Raw genomic sequence first — 13,357 nt, 5'->3', positions numbered from 1 at the left:
CATGAGCGTTTCTTTAATTTTTTGCCATTTTTATATATTGTGAAATTTTTTGCCACTTTTGTGTAATTTCTAGTCAGGATCGCGAGCCCTTTTCATCCTTATAGGAGAAAAAAAGTGTCCTAAAATTTCCATACATTTTTCAAACTTTCCTTTTTGTTACCACCATACAAAGTATATGGGGAAATGGTAACACAATAGGAAAAAAACTCTGGAGCATTTTTTTTACCCTATTAGGATCGAAAGAGCTCGTGATTCTGAGTAGAAATAACACAATAGTGCCAAAAAAGGTCACAATAAATAAAAATGGCAAAAACTAAAAGAAACGCTCACATATTTAGTATAAAACGAAGTCGCTTCCCGCTGTCTGTCTGTCCCTATATATGCTTAGATCTTTAAAACTACGCCACGGATTTTGATGCGATTTTTAATAGATAGAGTAATTCAAGAGTAAGGTTTATGTATAATTTGTTAACCCGTACGAAGCCGGGGCGGGTGGCTATTGTTATATAAAGTGTAGTGATATTTTTTATAATGTCCACATCGCGGGAGGAAAATGGGGACTACGTTTGTATGGGGAAGCGGTCCCCTTTCCTCTTAAAACAAAGATGGCTGCCATGTGATCTTTGCGTTGCAGTTTTATCTCCGCGGCTGTTAAAGCGGTTTACTCGTAAAATGGTCTGTTCTTATCTTTGCTCCGCGTTTTCCGCTTTTCTGACCTGATATTATATAAAAGAGAGACGCCGCTTTAGGGATGACTTACGTTAGACCGGGCCGTGTCCGGGCCGGAGCTTCCGGCACTTACTTTTCTATGACAGATGACCGGTGATCACGTGATGCTTTCCATGGAAAACGAAGCTCCGGGAGCTTCGGCCCGGACACGGCCCGGTCTAACGTGAGTCATAATTTAAAAACATATTTCTGAATACATTATCATATTTATTTTATTTTTCATATTTGTGTATATGACATTTATTTCAGTTTATTTCCGAATCGAACTTAACTTAAGTAAACGTAAATATAGAGGCTTCTGGTGACCAGAGGGCTGGCCAATATTTTGCCCAGCGGATCAGCATTGCCATCCAGCGGGGCAATGCGGCCAGCCTTCTGGGTACCCTACCGAGCGACAACGACCTAGGCCAAATTTTTATTTATAGATTTAGATTTAAATTTAGATATTTATTCTCATAGTATGAAATTACATTATAAATTATGCTAAACTAATCTACATGAATTTATATTATGATCGTCATTAATATTAACATGATATTATTTATTAGATACAAATTAAAAATGTCTTAAAAAATAATCAATCTTCTGTCAACAATTTTATCCATTCATGTCAAAACAAAATACGGGAATAACTAAGTACGAGTATGTAATAATTCTAATGATCGTCATGTTCTAAATAAAAGGTAGGTATACATTACGTTGAATCAATAAATGAGAACATAAGTTTTCATTTATTAAGATGTATTATGTTTTCTAAATAAAAAAATTACTAACGTAAATTTGATCTGAACCAGAAGCTTATTTATAATATTCCTACATCGATGCAAATTCGTAAAATACGTTAAAAGCCAAACTATAATCCTACTTAATATTTAACCAAACCACAGGATTGAAGAGCACGATTTAAACTTCGTTCTAAGTTTTGGTTAAGTATCTTAATTCTTAAGTTTATCACTACATAGTATAAAACAAAGTCGCTTCCCGCTGTCTGTCTGTCTCTATGTATGCTTAGATCTTTAAAATTATGCAACGGATTTTGATGCGGTTTATTATAATTTGTTAAAAGGAAGGAAGGTGGGAAGATTTATTTATAATTTGTTAAGCCGTGCGAAGCCGGGGCGGGTCGCGGGTTCATAAATAGTAAAAAAAAACATAAAGTAAAAGGAACTCAGTTTCCTCTTCCTGCATAAATAGTATTAAATACCACGTTGGAAGTGTTTAGGCCAAGTGAGGTAAAGTCATTAAAAGTCTAAGTCGCCGCTCGCGGTTCAAAGTGTAGCTTTGTAAGCATTTTGTGAGGCATTCGGTACACGGGAATGACATTTGTATACCGACGCTAGAGGTGGGACTAAGATTTTTTTTTTGCCTTAAAATCCAAAAAAAAGATATTTTTTGTTTTTTTTTTCAGTAAAGTGTACATTTCATTCGATACGCGTTTGTACCTCATTTGTATGGGATTTTGAGTTTCCAAAACGTCCCGCTTGGCGCGCTGTTCAAAATCCCATACAAAAATAGACATAACGCAATTGCGAACGCTCGTTACGCTTTCGACTGAATCTATACAAAATTAATTTCAAATACATTATTACAGAAATATTTCGTCACAGTCCCACCTCTACGTCAGGTCAAGTGCCTCATTTTAATATCAAACCAACCAGAGCGAACGAAAAGCAATACATTCCTTGCTTTCCACATACACTTGTTACCTCCCGCTTCTAACTGGCATTTGACGCTTGCTTTTAATTGCGTGCAACAAACGGAAACCAAGGGGAAATGAAAAGCAAGTTTGAATGTGACATTTAAATTGAGATGGAATGAGATTGAGGCGAAACATGGGGAGTATTAGTAAAAATACGACGAAACGTGCCGAGAAAAGATATGCACTGCCTTTTGCCCTTTGTCTCGTCTTGGCGGGGGCACGGCCGTGCTCCCAGATAATAGTATTAGTGTTATTATTATTTTTTTATTTACACAAAAGGTACATGCTCACAAACAAAATTTATGATATCGCCAAACTGTAACCAGTTTGTTGGCGAATGAAGCGCTCACTTAACTAATCGAATCATGCACCTAAACAAAACAATTTACAAAACAATAGCATTTAAACAATAGGTAATCCTTATTATAATCTAAAAACTAACATGCACACATATGCTTAACAAGTTAAATAGGTATCACAATTCCCAAAATTTTAATTTTCTAAAAGGTATGTTTTTAATCTCTTTTTAAAGACCGGCTTACTTAACTTAGGTATTAGTAGTAGTAGTTATTTTTTCTAGTCCTAAATATTTTTATTTAATTTTATTTTAATGGAAAACTAATAAAAATAATTTAAACTAATCTAAGAAATATAAGCGTCTATTATTTACTAGTTAGTTTTAGTTTTAATAGTTTATGATAAAACTTAGTTAGCTTGGCCTAACTCTAGTAATCTCTGGCCTATAAGTAACCGCGAAAATCGAAGTTCGAAAATTGCGGGCATATGTCTCTGTCACTCTAATTACGCCTTCATTGGAGTAAAAAAGAAAGATCCCCGCAATTTGCGATCGGTTTTCGCGGTAGCCCCCAGCTTCAACTGCAAGTATCAGCGGCAGTTTGGAAAAACTGCGCCGAGTTCGCAAATTAAAAGTTTACGTCACTTGACTCTGGCAACGCTGCAACGAGCACGCATAGCAGCCGTAGGAAACTCATTCGATTTTATACCGTATCATCAAAAAATAAGGTCCAAATTAAAACAAATTAAACCTATTTTAATCCCACGTAAACTGCCGCAACCGCCATTGGGAAACTCATTCGATTTTATACCGTATTATGAAGCTACAAAGTCCAAATTCGAATTATTTTAATGGCAGTTACTTTGTAAGTGGTGGGGCAAGTTTAATAACTGTTTTTAGGTCGGATTTAAAAGTGTTTTTAAACTTGTGCCGAAAGTACCGAATTAGTAAATTTATACTTTACTAGTTCTGCCCGCGAGTCCGTCTGTGTAGAAGTCCTTTAACTGCTAGCCTTAGGTATAATATTATTAACTTTAACCATCTTTAACTCGTTTTGAAGGATCAATAATAAAATAGGTTATAAAAAACAACTTTTACTATGAGGCCAACCCCAAAAACATAAAAAAATGCTCTCATACATACATTTCGCCGAATATTATGTAAACATTTTCTACTGTACACCAGTTTTTCAGTTCAGTATGACCTACATATTCACCCCTCAGAGTATGGTCAGAAACAACAAAATCACCCTGAATTGTGTCACCATTATTTGTTAGTTTATTTACAATAAATATTTAAAACGTAACAAATATAAGAGCCTCGGTAGAGAGTACCATTTTGTACCATTTGGAGTTGAAACTCTAGGTCCATGGGGTCCCAGCGCGCATAAGTTGTTCGCAGAAATCGCGAAGCGTCTGGTTGACGTAACTGGTGACCGAAGAGCTGGCGGCTACCTCGCACAACGTATCAGCATTGCGATACAGCGAGGAAATGTCGCCAGCATCCTTGGTACAATGCCTCAAGGGCAAGGGGGATTTAAGCTAGTTATTAATTTCTTCTAGTAATTCACTGACTTCACTGTATATATCTTGTTTGTAAATAAAAATGATTATATCATTGTAAAACAAACATAAAAATATAAAAACGGACATAATTGATAATAATTATGTTATTTTAATAAATTAACTAAATTAATCTTAAGGGTCATTAATAAACAAGCCAATCAACCTTTAAACTTGGTCTTAATCGTTATTTGCAGTTTTATGAGCCAAGTTCGGCACAATGGTACAATATCGAAGGGTTCGAAGCAAACTTGGCCCTTTATTTACACTGGTTGTTTTAATGGTATCGCTTAATTATAACAAACTAGCTTTAGCCTGCGACTTCGTCTGCGTGGAATTAGTTTCAGTAGTTAGAGTAAATATAGCGCCTGCATAAAAACTAATGGCAATAATTTTGAGCATAATATGCTTAATTGCTTGCACTAATTACGAGGCGTTTCATTCGTTTTCCCATTTCCACCCCCTTTTCACCCTCTTTAAACATGACTTCCGACATAAAAACTATCATATGTCCCGGGACTCAAACTATCGCTATGCCAAATAGGGTATTTGACTACTAGTCAAATCAGTTTCTTTTATCGAACTATCAAAACGATTTTGCTACTATGGAATTTATATGAAACACTAGCAAGTGACGTCACGATCAAATTACCTACTCTTTATAAAAATAGTTTTTTACGGGTTTTAAAATATAAATTGTGTAGTAAAATAACTGCTGTCTACTTTTCTCTATTTAATCGTCTGGTGTTTTATTTGATGTATCGTGTAAAATAATTTATTTTAAATCCAGTCATATACCGTATTGAAACTAAATCCGTACAGCGGTTTAAGCGTGAAGAGGTAACAGTGAACAGAAAGACAGACAGACACACCTCGTCCACTTAGCAACTTCCGCTGCTGACTGTACGCAATACATTCCCGCTTGATAAATATCAAAAAATATTTGCACTCTCTTAGTTAACGCTAAATAAATAGAAAATCGTTTCACAGCACTTAAACCTCGCCTCATTTCGATTCGCGGTTGTATTAAAAATACACGCTGTATAATGGTTTTGCTTGATTTCAAATCAATTTTGGGCTGAAGATATTCTTATAAAAACAATAAGACAAAAATATTTCATAGTCTATTGCAGAAAAACACATTTATTATTATAGCCTGATCAATGAATCATATAATAAAGGGTAAAGTGTCATTCTATGGAACTTGCTAACTATGTAAACAAACCGCCATATTGAAATCGTCTCTGAATGTCAATTTACTAGTAACTTTTGTTTACAGTTAGCAAGTTCCATAGAATGACACTTTACCACGTGTAAATTCATTCGATAACGTGACCTGACGTACGCGTTTGCGTTAAGTGTCATTTTGTATGGGATTTTGAGTTTCCAAACCGTCCCGCTTGGCGCGCTGTTCAAACTCCCATACAAAAAAAAAATTTACAACGTAAACGCGAACGCTCGTCACGCTATCGAATGTAATTTATACACCCCCCACCCCTCCAACCCCCAGTTTGTAACCCCCAGGGGTCCAGACCAAAAATGACTAAAGCCAGAAACCACGCGAAACGTTATTTTTCACTTTTCCCGCAATCATAACTCTTGTTGGTAATTTTTTCGTTTCCCCTGATTTATATCGTTTCAGCCGTGAGGAAATTACAAAATACCGTAAGAAAATGTATTTGACGCGGGAACTTATTCTCTTTACCTTATTATTGCTCATAATTCTTATGAAAAATCTAAAAAAAATCATCACTCTCTTCCCCATTCACTCACCCTTGTCCCATTCACTCACCCTTGTCCCATTCACTTGGGGTCGGCGCAGCATGTCTTTCTCTTCTACACCTCTCTCTCGCCCGTTATCTCACCATTCACTTGCGTTCGTTTCATATCATCTCTCGCACAGTCCATCCTTTTCCTTTTTCTGGGTTTTCCTCTGCTCGTACTTCCCTCCGAATTCATTCGTAATACCTTTCTTCATATGACTTTCATCCCTCCGCATCACATGCCCGAACCACGCTAGGCGGTTCAAATCTAAAAAAATTATGAATCAATATTTCACAGTGATTCAGAGAGTAGAAACAACCCCTAAAGTTCCGATACAACACAGTACTCTTTAATGCACACCTCACACATTTTTAGCAAAGTGCCATAGGAGAATTTCAAAAATGCAAAATGTTATCGTTATTTTTTTCTGCACGATTTTGCCAAACCATCTTACAGTTAGTTTCGATTTCTGTGACACTTGAAATAGACGCCGATGAGTGACGTAAATATAAAATGAAACAGAGCCCGTACCATGAGTCACTGACAGTGTCAAAACTGACATTTACGCTATCGAGAACGTTATTTACTTTCTATATACATCTCGTTTGCACTAATATGCGAGTACGAGCGAGATGAATAGAAAGTAAAACGTTCTCGACGGCGTTTATGTCAGTGCCAAACTGATGGTAGCCGTACAGTCATCAACAGTTAAGAACATTGAGTAATATATAATCCCTAATCTGAACGGGATTTTTCTAAACTTTCACGTCACTTATTGGCGTAAGAAGGCTTGGCAGTAAACGGGCAGAAAAAATACTGAGAACATTTCACGGAACATGCAAGTTTTGAAAATACTCTTCGGCACATTGCTAGTGGAAATTAGTGTTCTTATTCCACGTTTAATATATTTCTAAGCATTGTTGTGTCGTTCGCAGACGATTCTGCTTTATGCAAAATTAATTAGTTACGCTTGTATTAAACCCATAGACTAGGAATCCTCTAGACGGAGTTTAGAGCAATTATTTCATGAAACCGATGCTGCCAAAAATACTGGGGTGCGGGGGACGAGGTGAGCGAATCCCGTGCCGTGATTGGTCCGTTCAAAGACACGGACGTCACACAAAGACGCTTTGACTCGAAAATGGAGTAAAACTACCGTACATTTGTGGCAGAGGGGGTAGCGCTAGCTACTATGCTCAGTCTGGAGGATGTCTTGTCTGCACTGACAATCCAACCTCTAGACTGAGCTTAGGCCAATTCTTTCATGAAACCGATGCTGCCAAAAATACGGGGGTGCGGGGGGACGAGGTGAGCGAATCCCGTGCCGTGATTGGTCCGTTCAAAGACACGGACCAATCACGGCACGGGATTGACTGGAAGATGAAGTAACGCTACCGTATCTGTGGCAGGGGGGGTAGCGCGACTATGCTATGTCTAGAGGTTGGATTGTCTGTGCTTGTCTGTGACTAAACCTTACCCTCAACCTCACACATTTAATAAAACCGTCTGCGTTAATAAAGTCGTTATAATTAATTACGGGTTTAATTACCAACTCGTTATTCATTAATTAAAGGAACAGCTAACGACTATGATTTATGATTTAAGGGTTTTTGAGTATATTTCAATACTAGTAGCTGCCTGCGAATTCGCCCGCATACTTTATTTAATTTATAAATAAACTAGCGACCCGCCCCGGCTTCGCACGGGTAGTTCAACGAATTTACACAAAACCTTTACAAATTAACCAAAACCTTCCTCAAGAATCGCTCTATTTTATCGCTAGAGTTTATCGCGAACATACAGACAGACAGAAGCGGCAGGGGACTTTGTTTTATATAAAATGTATTATATTGTTATTATATTATAGGAACATTTTACACAGCTCGACCTAGACCCATGGGCCCATGGTAAGCTCAAGAAGGCTTGTGTTGTGGGTACTCAGACAACGATATATGTAATAACAAATGTGTAACAAATACTTAAATACATAGAAAACATCCATGACTCGGGAACAAATATCTGTGCTCATCACACAAATAAATGCCCTTACCGGGATTTGAACCCAGGACCATTGGCTTTACAGGCAGGGTGACTACCCACTAGGCCAGACCGGTCGTCAAATATATAGTTAAATACATACAAAACATCCATCGCAGAACCCCTAGTGTAAATTTCATTCGATAGCGTGACGAGCGCGCGTTTGCGTTATGTATATTTTTGTATGGGATTTTAAACAGCGCGCCAAGCGGGACGTTTTGTAAACTCTAAATCCCATACAAAATGACACTTAACGCAAACGCGTACCTACGTCACGTCACGCTATCGAATGATTTTTATACTAGAGGTACAGGACTTAGGAACAAATATTTGCAGCTTAAGAGCCAACAGGAGTGGTCATTTCTCCATACAAACGTACTCGACTGTTTCCTCCGTGGGTTTTGAAGCTAGAGCAATTATTTTTTCAACACAGATTAATATTGTCAATATCTGTGTCGGACCGTTTTGCTTTTTTTGATATTTTTGTTTTTTAAGGCGCTAGAGCCCTTCAAAAATGGCCAAAATGGCCTAATTGACTATGCCGCAATGAGAGGCGTGCTATTCAAAACTGATATCAATTAGTCAAAAAAGCAAAACGGTCCGACACAGATAATGTTATAATCATTTAGATTTCCAAATTTGGTTACGATTGGTTAAGTTTTGGAGGAAGAAACAGTCGAGTACGAAACCTCGATTTTTGAGATTTTTACGCAGGATTTTTCGCCTTGTCCTTATTGCACTAGTTTTAGGAGCCGCTTCCGTTAGCGAGACGGGTATATTTACCTAAAATATTTAAATCTTAGCTCCTGTTGGCGCTTAAATTTATCGCTGGAATCCATCGCCGCTGACGAGATCGGACGAGACAGGGCGAGATCGAGCGAGGCGAGTTATTGCCTCGTGTGGCAGTGAGTTACGCAATACTGGTTTAGTGCGGATAAGCGGAAGTACAGTCGGCTAGAAACTATCTGAACCAACATTACATTTTTATCAGTGTTGAATGATTCACGGTTAGTTTCACTAGGCTCGTCAATCGAAAATCGGTGGAAAACGGCGAAATCCTAATTTTTGAAATATGAGTGACAGAAATTAGGAATTGAGATTCGAGATTGACCACTCGTTTTCCATTCATTATTTTTATCATACAAAATGTTGGGACACATTTTTTCATGTATGAGGCGTGAATGTACAAATGATTCTGAGTAAAATGAGCCCAAGAAGTCAATATTTTGAAGACATTAATGTAATGTAAATTTTTTTGGAAAACGCTCAGAATTTATATTGCTAGTAGTGGAGATATTACGGAACGAAATACGCGAAATCGAGCGGTCGAAATTTAAAAAAAAAATTCACTTTATAATTTATGTATAGTAGTGTGACTACTTAAAACACAAATTAAAATATTTAATAAAATAATAATGCGTCTGTGGGGTGATGGTGGAGGCAAACGGGCACCATGGATTGAGTTGTGCGCGGTGTGCTGGCAGGTTTCCTCGACATCATGCGATTAATGATATTGTGCGCAGAGCGATGGTATTGGCTAACCTGCCGTGCGTGTTAGAACCGCAGGGTCTTAGCCGGACGGACGGGAAGAGGCCAGACGGTCTCACTCTTGTTCCTTGGGCTAAAGGTCGGAGTCTGTTGTGGGATGCTACATGTGTGAGCACCTTTGCCGCATCGCATCTTGCACAGACAATACGGGCGGCCGGGGGGGCTGCGGAGAACGCCGCGAGACAGAAACATGCCAAGTACTCAAACTTGAAGCCGGTTTACGATTTTGTCCCTCTCGCTGTTGAGTCGGCTGGTCCTTGGTGTTCCGAGGCGAAGGTTTTTGTGAGGGACCTGGGAAAACGCTTGCGGGATAGGGGTTGCGATCCTAGGTCTGGTTCGTACCTGGTCCAGCGTATATCGTTGGCTATTCAGCGCGGGAACGCCGCTGGTATTTTGGGGACATTTGTGCCGGGTACTTACCGGATTAGGATATAGGTTTATGGCTTATTATTATGTATTTTGTAATGACCAATTTCCTGTATAATTTGACGATGCGTGTTGCGGATGACATATGTGAAAAAATGCATTTTATTTTGACGAAACCTGAGGTGGATGAGCTTTCTGTATGATGACGAAGCCTGCGCTGTGGATCTGTAGGTACCTATGCTGTTATTATTATCTTGATTAAATGTGTTTTTATTATTTGATAAAATAATTTGATTTGTCCCCAAAGTTGTGTATAGTTTTTAGGTTAAGTTTGATCTCACTGCGATTAGGGTTACCAGATGACAGGAATTTTCCTGACATGTCAGGAATTTTGTCCTTTTGTCAGGAATGGGGACGGAACACGAAAATGTCAGGATTTTTTTGAATTGATAGACTTTATTATATAGTACCTTTTTATGTACTTAAATTAATCAAAAACATTGTACAAAAATAAGATCCACTCAACTTATCAATAACTTCATCATTATTAATGGCCATCGCTAACGGCTAGAGACCCAACCCACCTCCCCCCCCCCCCTGTCGTCGTCGTGAAAAATATGAATGTCAGGAAAAATATTCGGAAATCAGGAATTTTGTCAGGAAATTCTAAATTTGTATCTGGTAACCCTAACTGCGATGCGATAATTAGTCAATGTTAGGTACCCCATAATTGTCATACATATCAGTATTTATTAGTACCTTTAAAAATGTGTTTAAGTAGCGTGAGTTATAATGTATGATGTGGATGTAAAGTACCTACATCCACATCATCAATAAATAAATTAAAAATAAAACTGCTGACTGTACATTGTATACGCGTAGCCATAAGTAAGACATCGCATTATAATACCACAATAACGCTATTAGCTAATGGAGTCCAAGTTCACCTAATCCAAGATGGCGGAAGCCATCAATCATATTAGGTATCCGTGTCAACACGTCCTTGGTATTAGGGGTCCGTAAAAAGCGAGAGAATTTAACCACTAGCCGCCATTGACGTATATCTCAGGACGGGCCTTACTGGCACTAAAAATGGTACTACTTTAGCGGTGTCACTCACAAATTCGAGCCAATCGTGCAGTTTAATGGCTCCTCTACACGATGGGCCAGCGCCGCCCACTCCAAGGGACGCATTTATGCGTTAGAGGGAGCAAGTGATATTGCTATCTCATTCTACCGCATGGCTGCGTCCCTTGGAGTGGCCGACGCTGGCCCATCGTGTAGAGGAGCCATAACGCAACTAGTTGCGACCAATCGCGCGGGTGATGCGAACTTATATAAAAATATACATTAATGTTAATGTTTTCTAATGGAAAAGCCAAAGATTTATTTGTTTTAATTTTAATTGATATCAATTTTGTAACTCCAAATCGGCCTAGCTACGGAACCGTATAACGAGAATGTCTGAAACTAATGTACAGAGGAGAGTTATGCGTGCGCCCGACAACTGATAAATATGTGGGTTAATTGCGAACTGCCTAGCTTGGCCGTACGTCTTTCACCTAATACCTACCTACCTACCCTACCCTGCCCTACCCTGCCTACCCTGGCCTACTAGCTAGAGCCATAGATAAATAAGTAAGCATAGAGTTCTCACTCCATACATCAGTACCTACGGCTACCATCAGTTCCGTACCTGAGAGCGATTTTGTGTCAAAATTTGTGTTACAAGGATTTTCGAACAACATAAAATGACACACAAGAGGTTTATGTCACAGTTTTTTAAATGAATCACCAGTAAATATATTTGACATTATTATGTATTACTTTCAAGTCATCATTTTGTACTTATAAGATATATTTTTCAATAAAACTAAAAAAACTACCCCACATCAGATAATATAGAAATTTTAAGTTTTAGTCAGGACATACAGTAAAATGCCTTACAATATGCCTAGCATTATAGTGTATGTGCACTCAGAACCGTAAACTCTCTAGACCTATACCTTAAAATGAACCTAGTAGCATTTTACTGTATTTCACTTACATCAAAATGTTTCCCAGAGGGTTATACACTTACAGTAAAATGCATTTGAAAAACTTGGAATTGGTAGTATTATCAATAAATATAGTTTTATGGATCGATGGAGCATCAGAAATTATGTACCTACGATACTGTAAAAAACCGAAAATCACAAAAAATAGACTTACAGTGTTATGCCTCTCAGGTACGGAGTTTGTCACTGACGACAACGTAATTTACTTTCTATACATCTCGTTTGCACTAATATGCGAGTACGAGCGAGATGTATAGAAAGTAAATTACGTACTCGACGGCGTTTATGTCAGTGACAAAGTGATGGTAGCCGTACAGGCTTCCTAGCCAAGGTGACAATCGCTATCGCTTCTCCATCGAATTGGTTTGTGTATCTCTATCACTCTTCCATATTAGAGTCTGTGCGGAAAGAAAAGAGTCGTGGAATGTATGGGGCTCAATACATTCCACCTAGGGTTTCCAAGATCCGTCAATTTTTCGGATCCGGATATTTCGGATATTAAAATTTGACGGATCCGGATATCCGGATAATTCGGATAATACGGATCTGTATCAAGAAAGGTGACGAAATTTACAACTTACATACAAGGAACAGCTAGTAAAATGTAAAATGTTCATATTTTAGTTAATTACAATTATTAATAATTATTATTAATATCTCAAAACGATATAAATATGTATAATAAGATATTCAGTGTAGTCTTAATTAGGTATTCCTATTAATAATATTATGCATTTTTTTAGGAGGCCGTATTAGTCGATTTGTAACCGAAAACGCCAAAAATGAAGTAATTAAAGCAAATTTATTTCTATATATCTGCTCAGAAGAATTAATTCTAAAGGTGCCTAAAAACACCGCTTTAACTTCGGCGTTTTTTCTTAAATTTGCCATTATAAGCTCACAAAATAGAAAATGGAGAAAAAGTTACATATGTACTTTTATTATTTTATACCGATGTGGTGTGATATAATTTATACTATTAAAAAACGTACTTCCTTTACCTTGGTAAAATAGCTATACCTTCAGTCGTTCGACTGAGAAAAATGGCTTAGAAAAAGTATCTAACTCATTTATTTAGTCCCCATTACAACAATCTTCCATTATAGGTATATATATAAATCCAGTTAATTACTGCATAATACTGTAAAATTACTACAAAAGTTTCGGGAAATTAAGAAATTTGGGCTACAGCTTCTTAATAACGAGAAAAAAATATAAATATTAGTTACTCAGCAGCACATCAAGCACATGTTATTTATGTTAACAGAAGACTGGAAACCGACACGATAACACAAAAAGT

The sequence above is a fragment of the Cydia amplana genome, chromosome 26 (assembly GCF_948474715.1).
Source record: "Cydia amplana chromosome 26, ilCydAmpl1.1, whole genome shotgun sequence".
Taxonomy (NCBI): domain Eukaryota; kingdom Metazoa; phylum Arthropoda; class Insecta; order Lepidoptera; family Tortricidae; genus Cydia; species Cydia amplana.
Note: the sequence above shows the minus strand (reverse complement) of the source record.